Raw genomic sequence first — 12,187 nt, forward strand, 5'->3', positions numbered from 1 at the left:
CCAGGATCTCAACATATACCCATAGAGGGTCCTTATCTGACATTACGCTGATGTTGTGAGAATGACGTTAACAGCATGTGTAGTTGATGTCCAGTTCACTTTTTCCTGGCAAGCTGAACCTATGATTAGATTGTAACAATGGCTGTAAGAAATTCACTTTGTGCATGACAGTGAGATTCATACCCAAATATACAGCGACTGATTTATATGGAAATTCTGTCATTTGCGAGACTAGCCCTTCTGGCATGTTCAGCCGTATATAAACGTGTGTGCGAGGAACAGCGTCGCATCTCTGACGCTGTTCCATTATTGTCTCCAGGTATGTTTCTCACGCCTGCCATATTAAGTCAGTATCTCAGTTGAATTTTGTGGATATCAGTGTCATGTTGTAACATAGTGAAATTCTCATGTGCAAAGTGAGATTAACGAAACGTAGAAATCGTCTGTTCTGATGCCAGACATATGACAGTTTGTGATTTAGTTTAGACTTTGACATCTCTGATGCTGGTTCATCATTGTCTCCAGGCACAGAGTGGGTGTTAGCTGAATACCCGGCAGCTACCAGGGACCGGTAGCTGCATACCAACTGGCTGTCTTGCAGTGTAACGACCACGGTCATACACGTCAGTTAGCGCCAACATCAAAAGATTCATATTACGCTCAATAGCCCACAAAACATGTAACTCTGCTTTTATTTTGAGTCCTCCATCTGAGGAGTCCGTTTTCTCATCACTTGAAGACGCCTCAGCCCTCCGTTATCCCATTTTCTCTGACTTACTGAAACCAACGTCTCTATAAAATGAATTTGAATGTGAGAGAGAACACCCTTGTTTTGAGTCAACTTAGATATATCTGTTTACAGTTGGAACATTCAAGATCCATTGTGAGTGGTGTTGAACGCTTCAACTGTCCTTATTGGTAGTAAGACGTGTCAAGTAAGCGAGTGTTGAGTTTGCCAGCTAGAGTGGCGTATTTTATGTCGTCCGTGGGGATACCCATGAGTTTCTGATCTCTACTGAAGTTATATTATTTTGTCGCCCCGACTTCAGAGAATCTGATGTTTATAGTTTAGTTAGTGTCAGTTGTCTATTTAAGAAAGTCATTACTCTCCGGAACAGTTCCTGTCAAACTCAAAATTCTCCAAGACTTAACGGCCGTTTGACCTGGTATGTGGTTTGCGGTCAGGCCAATAGAGTTGCGAACGCATATATAACTCCATTTCACCTCTTTACTGGCAAACTCAATCTCTGATTAGATCATAAATATAGATGTAGATAATTAGCCTGATCTGTGACACTGACGGCCACAGCTAGGTGCCCAACGACTACTTTGAATAGAGGGCCTATTGTTAGTAAAATTAGTCTTTCTAGTAGGAATATGACCTCAGGCCCGTATATATGCCGGCGCTCGAGGAAAAATTACTCCCTCTGTGATTTCTCCTCCACGTCTCCAGGTATGTTCACCTGTGTTCCACGCCGCCATATTAACTCAGTTTAACTTAGTCATTTTTGTGAATATCAGTGTTCATGTTTTAACATAGTACCTTCCTTGCCAATTGAGTAGAGTAAAGTAGAGATGTAGCTATCGTCTGAACCTGTGCCAGACGTATGTTTTGTATAGTGAAATTAAATATTCACTCCCTCTGTGATTTCTCCTCCACGTCTCCAGACGCGAGTGTGTTAGCAACTCTCCTGAGGTTCGGTAGCTACCTCTGGGCAAGATGGTTCTTGGAGGATGTCTCTAAGGGGGCGCGAGTAGAATCCCAGGACACGATTCCCCCGGGAAGCGCCCCCAACACTCTGCCAGTTTGTCACGAGTCAACCTCCCTGGGTGCATCTAGCGAGCGAGCCTTCAGCTTGGCGGTCGCTGTAAACAAATGTGCCCGCTGACTCCACCTGGTGATTGTACCTCATCTATTTGCATGGAGCAGTATCGGCCCATGTTTGGAGGGGTAACTAGCAGAAATATAGTATCCCGGGTTAAGTATTGAACCACTGAATGAGAGTTCAAGGTACCAGGTTGTTCCTTGTGACCTGACAAGAGGTATTGTATGTTACTATAAGTGTGGAGTTGTCCAGTGTGTCATGTATTCGTCTGTAGTGACCGTGAAAGAATAACCTGAGAGTGTAATGTTGTAACCAAGAATTGAAGAGGTAAATTGTTACTTGTTAAAGTAAAACCTGAGGGTCCAGTGATCTCTTGTGAATAATAATTACGGAATCCCATTGTCAAGGTAACAGTACCACAATTGTCTAATGAAACAATAAGTATTTGGAGGTGTTTAATGAGGTAATAAGTTCTTGAAGTGTTTGATGACTTAATAAGTTAATTGCGGTTCTGTTTTGTCTGAGTGAATCTAAGATGCATCTTATCCACTCACTGTCTTAATAAATATTGAATTAGTAATCTACTAGTATCACCACTCTACTCCTTCTAAACATTGGTTCCCAGAAAATAATACTTACTCACGTGCCTATACATCTACCACACTACCCAAAACCCATCCATGAGTTATGTTATATAATGAAAAGTCTGGGTGGTGGCAACTACCCTTTGTAAGTACAAAAAGTGTTGTACTAAGAGTAACATGGTTCCCCAGACTAACCCATGTATAAGAATAGACATAAAACAAAGTATACTTCCTAAAGGTAAGAACATTGAAACTGAGAATGTAATATATATGAAAGAAATGAAAGACTTGGAAAGTACAAGAAAAGAAAGATAAGACATATATGTATATGGTGGAACTAACGACACATCATAGAAATTATTAAATAAATACATCATGAAAGTTTACATAAAGAACATACATAACTGAGAAGAGAATTACTTGTATAAAAAGCGAAAGTATACTTATAACTAAAAAATTGAAGAATCACAACAGAAAAGGATATCTGGATGGTAAAATATAAAAAGAGAAAATTCGGCCCGTTACAGCAGGATGTCGTTAATTCGGCATGATTAAATTGAGCAAGTCCTGCACCCTGGGAACTAAGCCCGCGGGACGAACTCCATCTCAGAGCGTTGGACTGCAACCGACCATAACAGCCCGCTTCATTTGTGGTGTGACACCAGTGACTGACTCTGGTGTACTCACAATTACATGGGCCAAAGTGTTAATGTGGGACATGATTGGGGATAACTAGCAGAAATATAGTTATCCTATGTTGAGTAGTGAACCCATAAATATTGATATTCCAGTAATAACGTTTGTAATGGGGGTTGTGAGTACATCATTCATATGTACTACCAACTGAGTTCGTAAAATATTGTCAAGTGTGTAAAATAACCATCTGCATGGCCAAGGAAATAATATAACAGTTGTTTAATGTTGTAACAAATAATTGAAGATCTATTTTGTAAATTTTAAGATAAGACCTAATGATCCATTTCTATATGAGTGTGTTGAAATTAACATCTTGTCCACTCTTGTGTTAATAAATATTGATTTAGTAAACTGAGAGTATCACCACTCATCCCTTTTAACAATTGATTCTCAGAAAATACCCATTAGAACTCACGTGCCTAAGCACTATCATGCTACCTAACAGTTAATGATATCAGTTATATTCTAATAAAAATCTGGGTGGTGACAAGCTACCGTTGTAAGTAGAGTAAGAATGACATGGTTTTTCCAGATTAATCTATGGTATAGAATATAACTAAGCCCTGATTGTATGTATATTATGTATGCTGGATTATATATTATGTATGTATATTATGTATGTGCTCCATTTATGTATTATTTATTCAGTCTAGCTAGCAGCGTGTGGCAATGTTATTACCATATCCCACATGCTTAATTAATGTGCCTGGCGACGTATGGAAGCTGCTAATGTATCACTTGCCATTCGTCGTCTATAGCAGTTGACAAGGAGCCTAGCTAGGGAGCACTACTCCCCTTGTGTACATCTCTCTCTGATCCAGTAAACCGAACCTACAAAACTATACAGGTGTTTGTGTTCTCTCCTGTATATAGAACTTATTATCCAGAACCTAACATGGCGCAGTGCGTAATCTTACTGGATAATTACGAGTGATAGTGCAAGTTTGTGGAAAGCCGGCTTATGGACTCCTTCCCTGCGTCAACCGCCCGCCACCCGTCCTCGAAGAATTTAGCAACTTTGAGCAGTGTCAGTGACAGTGATTTTCTGTGAAGTGTTTAGTGCATTGTGTGTTTCGTGCCATTCATGTGTGACCTTGTTTTAAAGGATTCCCAAGGTATACGGCATGTTCTGGGCATTTGTAAGGAGTAGAGTTCAGTGCACCCTTCTCTGACCGCGTCCAGAGGGTAACTGGACTGACTGCGAGTCGCCGCGCTTCTCCCTCCTCTCCCTCCCGGCGAGACGCTGCCCGCCCGGCACACACACACATACATGTACTAACATTCACTGACCGGCGGCTCCATTATATACATTTTATATATATAATCTACTTATCTGTGTATTTAATTAATTTTTTTTGTCTGAAATCTTGTTGATACGACGGGCTGACCGGTCAACACCGATTTAAGACACAGTACACAGATGAAGTAGTTATGTCTCATGCCTTACGTAGCCGTGGACCCAGCGTCTGGATGAGTCAAGCGGATGATAGTCCCGCAGAGATGGATGACCAGGCCGGCCACGACACTCCAGCTCCCACAACATCGGGCAGCCCTTCACCTCAATATTCAGCGTTGTCTCCAGAGATAATTGCTTTAATGAAGTTTATGAGAGATGAGAGGCGCGATGAACACAGAAGGCAAGCAGAGGCAGAGAGAGACCACCAACGGAGATTGGAAGACAGTGCACGGTTTGAAGCTTTGATATCTCGCCTCACTGTTAACCAAGCCCCTGGCTCTAACACTGCCTCGGTACTGACTGGTTCAGATACCTCATCCATGCTTCCTTCACGCCCCCCAGCCCCACCTAAAGCAGCAGCTCAAACACCGCCCATCTTGAAGCCTGATGTGAATTTCCAGACTTTTCGTGAATGGCGGCGACGGTGGACTGATTATGCTACAATGGTGGATCTCCAGAGTTTGTCACAGCCTAAACAACTCATCCAGCTGCGTATGTGCCTGTCCTTGGAAATTCAGCGTGTCTTGGAACATACGTTGCAGGTACCTCCCAACCTCTTCGCTGTCTGTAGAGGAGGTACTGGACATTCTACAACGGCACATCAAAGGACAGCAGAATGAAGCTCTGCGCAGGAGGGAATTGTTTAGCTGCAGACAGATGGAGGGTGAGTCTTTTGATGCCTTTTATGTACGTCTTAAGAGAGCCTCGGAAGAGGTAGATATATGTCTAGGCCACCACCAGCAGTGCGAGGAGACCCAGTTGAAGCAGGTGATCCTGATGGGTGTTAAGGACGAGGAACTTGTCCAACGCCTCACCTCCCTCGACTCTTCCTCTTCTCTTCAGGATGTGTTGACGATATGTCGCTCCTATGAGGCTGCCAGGTGTGCCACCTCTGCCATCCGTGCTCCCCCTACAGCTGTACGCGCTGTTTCCCGGTACAAGAAGGACAAGAAGTCTGCTCCTACGCCTTCGCCCACCACGTCCACGCCCGGTTCATTTTGCAACAACTGTGGTAAGCAGCACGGAACACAGGTGTGTCCAGCTGCTGAGTCCACCTGCAACAGTTGTGACCGTAAGGGCCACTGGTCACTCACAGTACGGTGCCCAGCCAAACGCGTCCAGTGCAATGTGTGCGGTCGTCTGGGCCACTATGACAAGTGTTGCCCTTCCAACAAACCCAAGGGACAGCGTCGGCGGAAGCTTCAGCTCCCTTCCACCAGAGAGGGCCGCCCACAGTCTTCCAATCAGAGGCACGACGACCCTGGACAACGCTCGAGCCATATTAGGAATGTGTGCTCCCCCCCGCGTCCCAGGACCAAAGTCCCCCAGTACATCAGTGTCATTGTGACCTACCGCAGTGTGTCATCCCGTCTTCAGATGTTGCCCGACACCGGCGCTGATGCTACAGTCATCGGTCCCCAGCATTTGCAATGCTTGGGGCTCTCTCCAAGTGATCTAGGACCGCCCCCCAAGGATCTCCGCTTTATGGCAGATGGTTCACAGATGACCCCGGCCCTGGGTTCACTCCAAGCACAAGTCACCTTTGGCAACAGGTCGTGTCAAGCCTGGATTGATGTGCATAACGGTGTCCCGACTCCTTTGCTGTCCTACAGACATTGTCAAGAGTTGGCCATCATCTCCCAGGACTTCCCCAAACCTATTCTTGAGGTAAAACACGCCAACAGGGTGCAAAAAGGGAGCAGCAACGACCCTGCTGCCGCCCTACCCCTGCCTCTTGCCAGTGACACCTCTCCTTCGGATGCTCGGAAGTACTTCCTGAAGGAATTCAGCGACGTTCTGGTGACCAAGTCCGCTCTGGAATCCAAGCCTCTCAAGAAGATGGCAGGTCCCCCCATGAGGATCCACCTGAGGGACGACGCGAAGCCCTTCGCTATTTACACCCCTCGACTGGTTCCCCTGGCCTTCCGCGAGGCGGTCAAAAACGAGCTGGACTCCATGGTCGCCCAAGAAATTATTGCACCAACCGGCGATGACCCGTCTCCATGGTGTCACCCGATGGTTGTCGTCGCAAAACCTAAAGGTGGTGTTCGGATCACCACTGACCTCTCCAAGCTCAACAGCCAGGTGTCTCGTCCTGCGCACCCTTCTCCCACGCCCTTTGCAGCTATACGCAGTGTGAACCCGAAGGCGCGCTTCTTCACGACGATGGACGCCCTGTGTGGATACTGGCAGATAGAGCTTGCCGAAGAAGACCGACCACTCACAACTTTCATCACCCCGCATGGACGTTACAGTTATTGCCGTGGCCCCATGGGATTCGCCGCTACAGGAGACGCTTTCTGTCTTCGAGGTGATATGGCTCTACAAGGTCTGGCAAACTGCGTGAAAGTGGTCGACGACATACTCGTGTACGACGAGGATTATATGGATCACCTCTGCCGTATCTACGAGGTACTCAACAGGTGCCGGAAGCACGGCATTACCCTAAATGCCGACAAGTTTGTTCTGGCCAGCTCTTCAGTTGACTTTTGTGGGTACACCCTCTCAGGGGATGGTATCGCAGCTGACCCGGAAAAGGTCCGCGCCATCACGGATTTTCCCACCCCTGCTAACCTGACCGACTTGAGGTCCTTCATCGGTCTCGTCAACCAGTTAGCAGAGTTTTCGTCGGACATCTCCGCAGCTGCTCAACCACTTCGCCCCCTGATGAGCCCCAAGAGGACATTCCTGTGGACCCCCGACCACGACAAGGCCTTCCAGCAAGTGAAACAGGCCCTGTCTCGTCCACCTGTCCTCGCCACGTTTGACCCAGCCTTGCCGACAGTTCTGCAGACAGATGCCTCACGCTTGTATGGCGTGGGATACGCCCTACTGCAGGATCATGGTGGAGGGCAGTTCCGGCTCGTCCAGTGTGGCTCGCGTTTCCTCTCTGACACTGAGACGCGCTACGCCACTATTGAGTTGGAGCTGTTGGCTGTGGTTTGGGCGATGTCCAAGTGCAGGTTTTACCTCATAGGCCTGCAACACTTTCACCTAGTGACCGACCATCGCCCGCTTGTCCCGATCCTCAACCACTACACGCTAGACGCCGTTGAGAACCCTCGCCTCCAGCGTCTGAAAGAGAAGCTCTCGGCGTACATCTTCACAGCAGTGTGGCGTGCTGGTAAGGAGCTCTGCATCCCTGATGCCTTATCCCGCTCTCCCGTCAGCCGCCCTACTCCAGAAGACCATGTGCTCGACGCCGACCTCGCTCTTTCCGTCAGGACTGTGGTCACTCTCCATGCCGTCCAATCCCTTCGTTCGGACCTGTCACCAGATGACGACAAGGCAATGGAGGACCTTCGAACAGCGGCCCGAGATGACCCTTCCTACGTCCGACTTGTCGAGTGTGTGAGGAATGGATTTCCTAGCAACCGCTACGATCTTCACAACACCCTGCTCCCGTATTGGAAACTCCGCGATGAACTCTACTGCGACGGAGACCTTGTTCTGTACGGAGCACGTGTAGTTGTCCCTGCTGCATCACGTCCCCACGCCTTGGCTCGCCTTCACGACAGTCACCGTGGAGCTGAGGCCACCAAACGACGTGCACGACAGACTGTGTTCTGGCCCGGCATCAACTCCGACATCTCCAATGTTGTCCGTGCGTGTGAGCCCTGCCAAGTACTACAACCCAGCCAGCAGCAGGAACCCTTCATGAGTGACGACAACCCCACCCGCCCCTTTGAGTCTGTGTCGGCCGACTTTTTCTGTGTGTCAGGAAAGTCCTTCCTTGTTATCGTCGACCGTCTCTCTGGTTGGCCGGTTGTCATCAAGTGCGGTAATGACACGACGTCTGCCGCCACCATCAGCAAGTTCCGCCACTACTTCCGTGACGTGGGCGTTCCTGTACGCCTGCGAACCGACGGAGGGCCTCAGTTCACAAGCCGGGACTTTGCTGTGTTCCTTGACCGATGGGGAGTCCGGCATGTGTTGTCATCGCCCCATTACCCGCAGTCCAACGGCCACGCTGAGGCTGCTGTCAAATCCCTGAAGCACCTCATCCTTAAGGTGGCCCCTTCTGGGAACATTGACTGCGAGGCCTTCGACCGGGGTCTTCTTGAACTCCGCAACACACCTAACTACACCGGACGCTCCCCTGCCCAGGTTTTGTATGGACGCCCCCTTCGTTCTTGTGTCCCTGCTCACCCTCAATCCTTCTCCAAGGAGTGGCAGGCCAAGACAGAGGATTGTGATCGCCGAGCCGCCGAACGTGTTCAGGACGTCGTCGCCCGCTACAACGACCACGCCCGTTCTCTCCCCAGGTTGAGTGTCGGCACCCAAGTCCGTGTTCAGGACCCGACCTCCCTACGTTGGGACAAAGTAGGCGTAGTCATGGGTCTCGGCAGGTCACGGGACTACCAGGTGCGGTTACCCAGTGGTCGTGTGTGGTGGAGGAACCGCCGTTTTCTCCGCCCCGTAACAATGCCTTCTGGTGGCCCCGCCACCAGTGTTGAGTCCCATACCCTTCCCAGTGATGAAGTACCTCGACGCTCAGAACGGATCCAAAAGAAACGGTCCGCTCAAGACTTTGCTATGAGCGTATAGGGGGGAGGGAGGTGTATGTATATTATGTATGCTGGATTATATATTATGTATGTATATTATGTATGTGCTCCATTTATGTATTATTTATTCAGCCTAGCTAGCAGCGTGTGGCAATGTTATTACCATATCCCACATGCTTAATTAATGTGCCTGGCGACGTATGGAAGCTGCTAATGTATCACTTGCCATACGTCGTCTATAGCAGTTGACAAGGAGCCTAGCTAGGGAGCACTACTCCCCTTGTGTACATCTCTCTCTGATCCAGTAAACCGAACCTACAAAACTATACAGGTGTTTGTGTTCTCTCCTGTATATAGAACTTATTATCCAGAACCTAACACTGATAAGAAGTTGAGAGAAAGTAGTAAGCGGAAGATATAAAAAATATAGACTAACACTGAAAGAAATAAACAATAAGTAAGAAAGGTAAAATATAGAAATTGAATAGATAAGTACACTGAAATAAAGACAGAAAAATCTAGAAAAAAATATCAACTTAGAAAACACAAGCTGAGAAATAACAGAAAAATCTAGAAAAGAATATAATACAGTATAACATTGAGGAAATTAAAGAAGGATATATCAGACAGAAATAACATAGAAAATGCAAACAGAAACACATAGAGAAACCAAGATGATATATAATAAGACAAAAAAAAGAAACAGAAAATACAATAATATAAATAGACAATATAAGATAGATACATATAGACAGAAAGACTTAGAAAATAAAATTATTTATACATATACAAGAAAAGATAACTCCTCAAATCTCTCTTACACAGATCTACAATGAACAAGAATTAACAACTGTTGTCAACCCCCCCCCCCCCCATTACAGGGTGACACGGAGTATCAAACTTACCTGTGAACAGGATGGTATTGTGGCTGAATGCGAGGTCGGGGCAGCTCAGACGCTTCCTGCCAACGCTCACAACCCTCTGTATTGCCACTTACACAGATAAAGAACTTAAGAACATAAGAAAATAAGGAGTCTGCAATAGGCCGGTTGGCCTGTGCATGGCAGCTCCTGTCGAGAGTTACTACCACTCTCTGTCATCCATGAATCTATCTAGCCTCCTTTTAAAACTTTCCAGCGTTCCAGCACTTACTTCAAAGTTGCTAAGCTTGTTCCACTCGTCCACCACCCTATTTGCGAACCAGTTCCTTCCTATCTCCCTCCTAAACCTAAACTCATCCAATTTAAATCCGTTGCTACGAGTCCTATCCTGCTCGGATATTATAAGAACTTTATCTATATCTCCTTTACTGATTCTTTTCATCCACTTAAATACTTCTATCATATCTCCCCGTACTCATCGTCTTTCTAGGGAATGCAAGTTTAGTTTCTTTAACCTACCGTCATTCTTCGCTGCACCGACTCCAGTGAATTGATATCCATTCTATAATAAAGGCACGAGAACTGAACCGCATAATCGAGGTGCGGCCTGACTAGCGCAAAATATAGTTGCAATAAGACCTCTACACTCTTATTACTTACACTTCTAAATATAAAACCTAGTGCTTTGTTTGCCTTATTTCGAACATTAACGCACTGTTTTCCAGGCCGTAGGTCCGGGCTTACAAGTACCCCTAAGTCTCTTTCACAAGTCGACTTCTCTAGGTTGATGTTGTTAAGGCTGTATACATTGACAGTATTTGTTCTTCTAATATTAAGTACGCTGCACTTGCTGGTGTTGAATTTCATTTGCCATTTTTCTGACCACTCCTGCAGTTTATTTAAATCCTCCTGAAGTGCATTTGCATCCTGCCCTGAATTAATCTGCTGCCCTATTTTGGTGTCATCCGCAAACTTGCTTATGTCACTGTTGAGCCCAGTATCTAGATCGTTTATGTAGATTATGAACAAGAGTGGGCCTAGTGCTGACCCCTGGGGAACCCCACTGGTTACACGGCCCCACTCAGATTTAACACCATCTTCGGTGACCGTCTATGTTCTATCGGTGAGCCATGATTTTATCCAATTTAAAACTTCCCCTCGATACCATGAGCCTTGACTTTTCTCAGAAGCCTCTGATGCGGTACTCTGTCAAACGTTTTGCTAAAGTCTAAGTAAATAACAACGTAATTTTCGTCATTATTTACTACCTCGAAGACGTCAGCAGATTTCTTAGACAAGATTTTCCCTTTGTAAACCCATGTTGAGAGTCGTAGATTAATTTGTTTTTCTTTAAATGCGATCGGATGTTATTTGCCATAATTGATTCAAGAAATTCCCCACTGCTGACGTCAAACTAATCGGTCGGTAATTTGGAGCTGATGCTCTGTCACCCTTTTTGAATATGGGTACTACATTTGCCGTGTCTAATGATTTTGTAAATAAACTTACGAGGGGTCAGCTAATCTGTTCCTTACACTCTTTCAAAACTTGAATAACTCTGTTAAACTACACCTTGGCGTGTGAAAATCAGGCTACGAACTCATTTGAATTTTCAAATCTTAACTTTCCAAACTCAGCAATGACAGAGCTGTCAAAGATGAGAATTAAATTGATTTCAAGTTTCAGCATGGAAGTCAGTGTGGGCAGGGCAAATAACAGAGCGTCTCAACTTTCTACCCGTTGGATTCTCAAGATAAGGAGGCTGACACTTTCCTTCAGGATAATTAATTACTTTCGTAATTAACATCCATATAACAATGTCACTATGAACATCAGATTCTGTATTGAAATTATTGACATTTTTGTACTGAAGAAAGTCATTAATCAGTTGAAAGAACCTGTCAACTGCTCACTGCTCTGAAATGTAACGGCCAATCATCAAAAGGCCTCTGTGTGTGAAATGCTTGCTCACCACAAAGAGTGATTGCCATCCTACATACTATCTATAATTTACTTGATCCATTGCAAATTCAAACACTGATTAGATTTTAAGCATTAGCCTTAAGAAATTGATGTGAACCCATGACACTGATTTTGTAGCCTGATGAGTATCATAAATGTAATAGATGAAAATGTACGTAAGCTCTTGTTGTGCTAAGCCTGAGTACAACAATGAACAAGAATTAATAACTGTTGTCAACCCCCCCCCCCCTATGACAGGGTGACACGGAGTATC

Source organism: Homarus americanus, unplaced genomic scaffold (genome assembly GCF_018991925.1).
Source record: "Homarus americanus isolate GMGI-L3 unplaced genomic scaffold, GMGI_Hamer_2.0 scaffold11022, whole genome shotgun sequence".
NCBI classification, from domain to species: Eukaryota; Metazoa; Arthropoda; class Malacostraca; order Decapoda; family Nephropidae; genus Homarus; species Homarus americanus.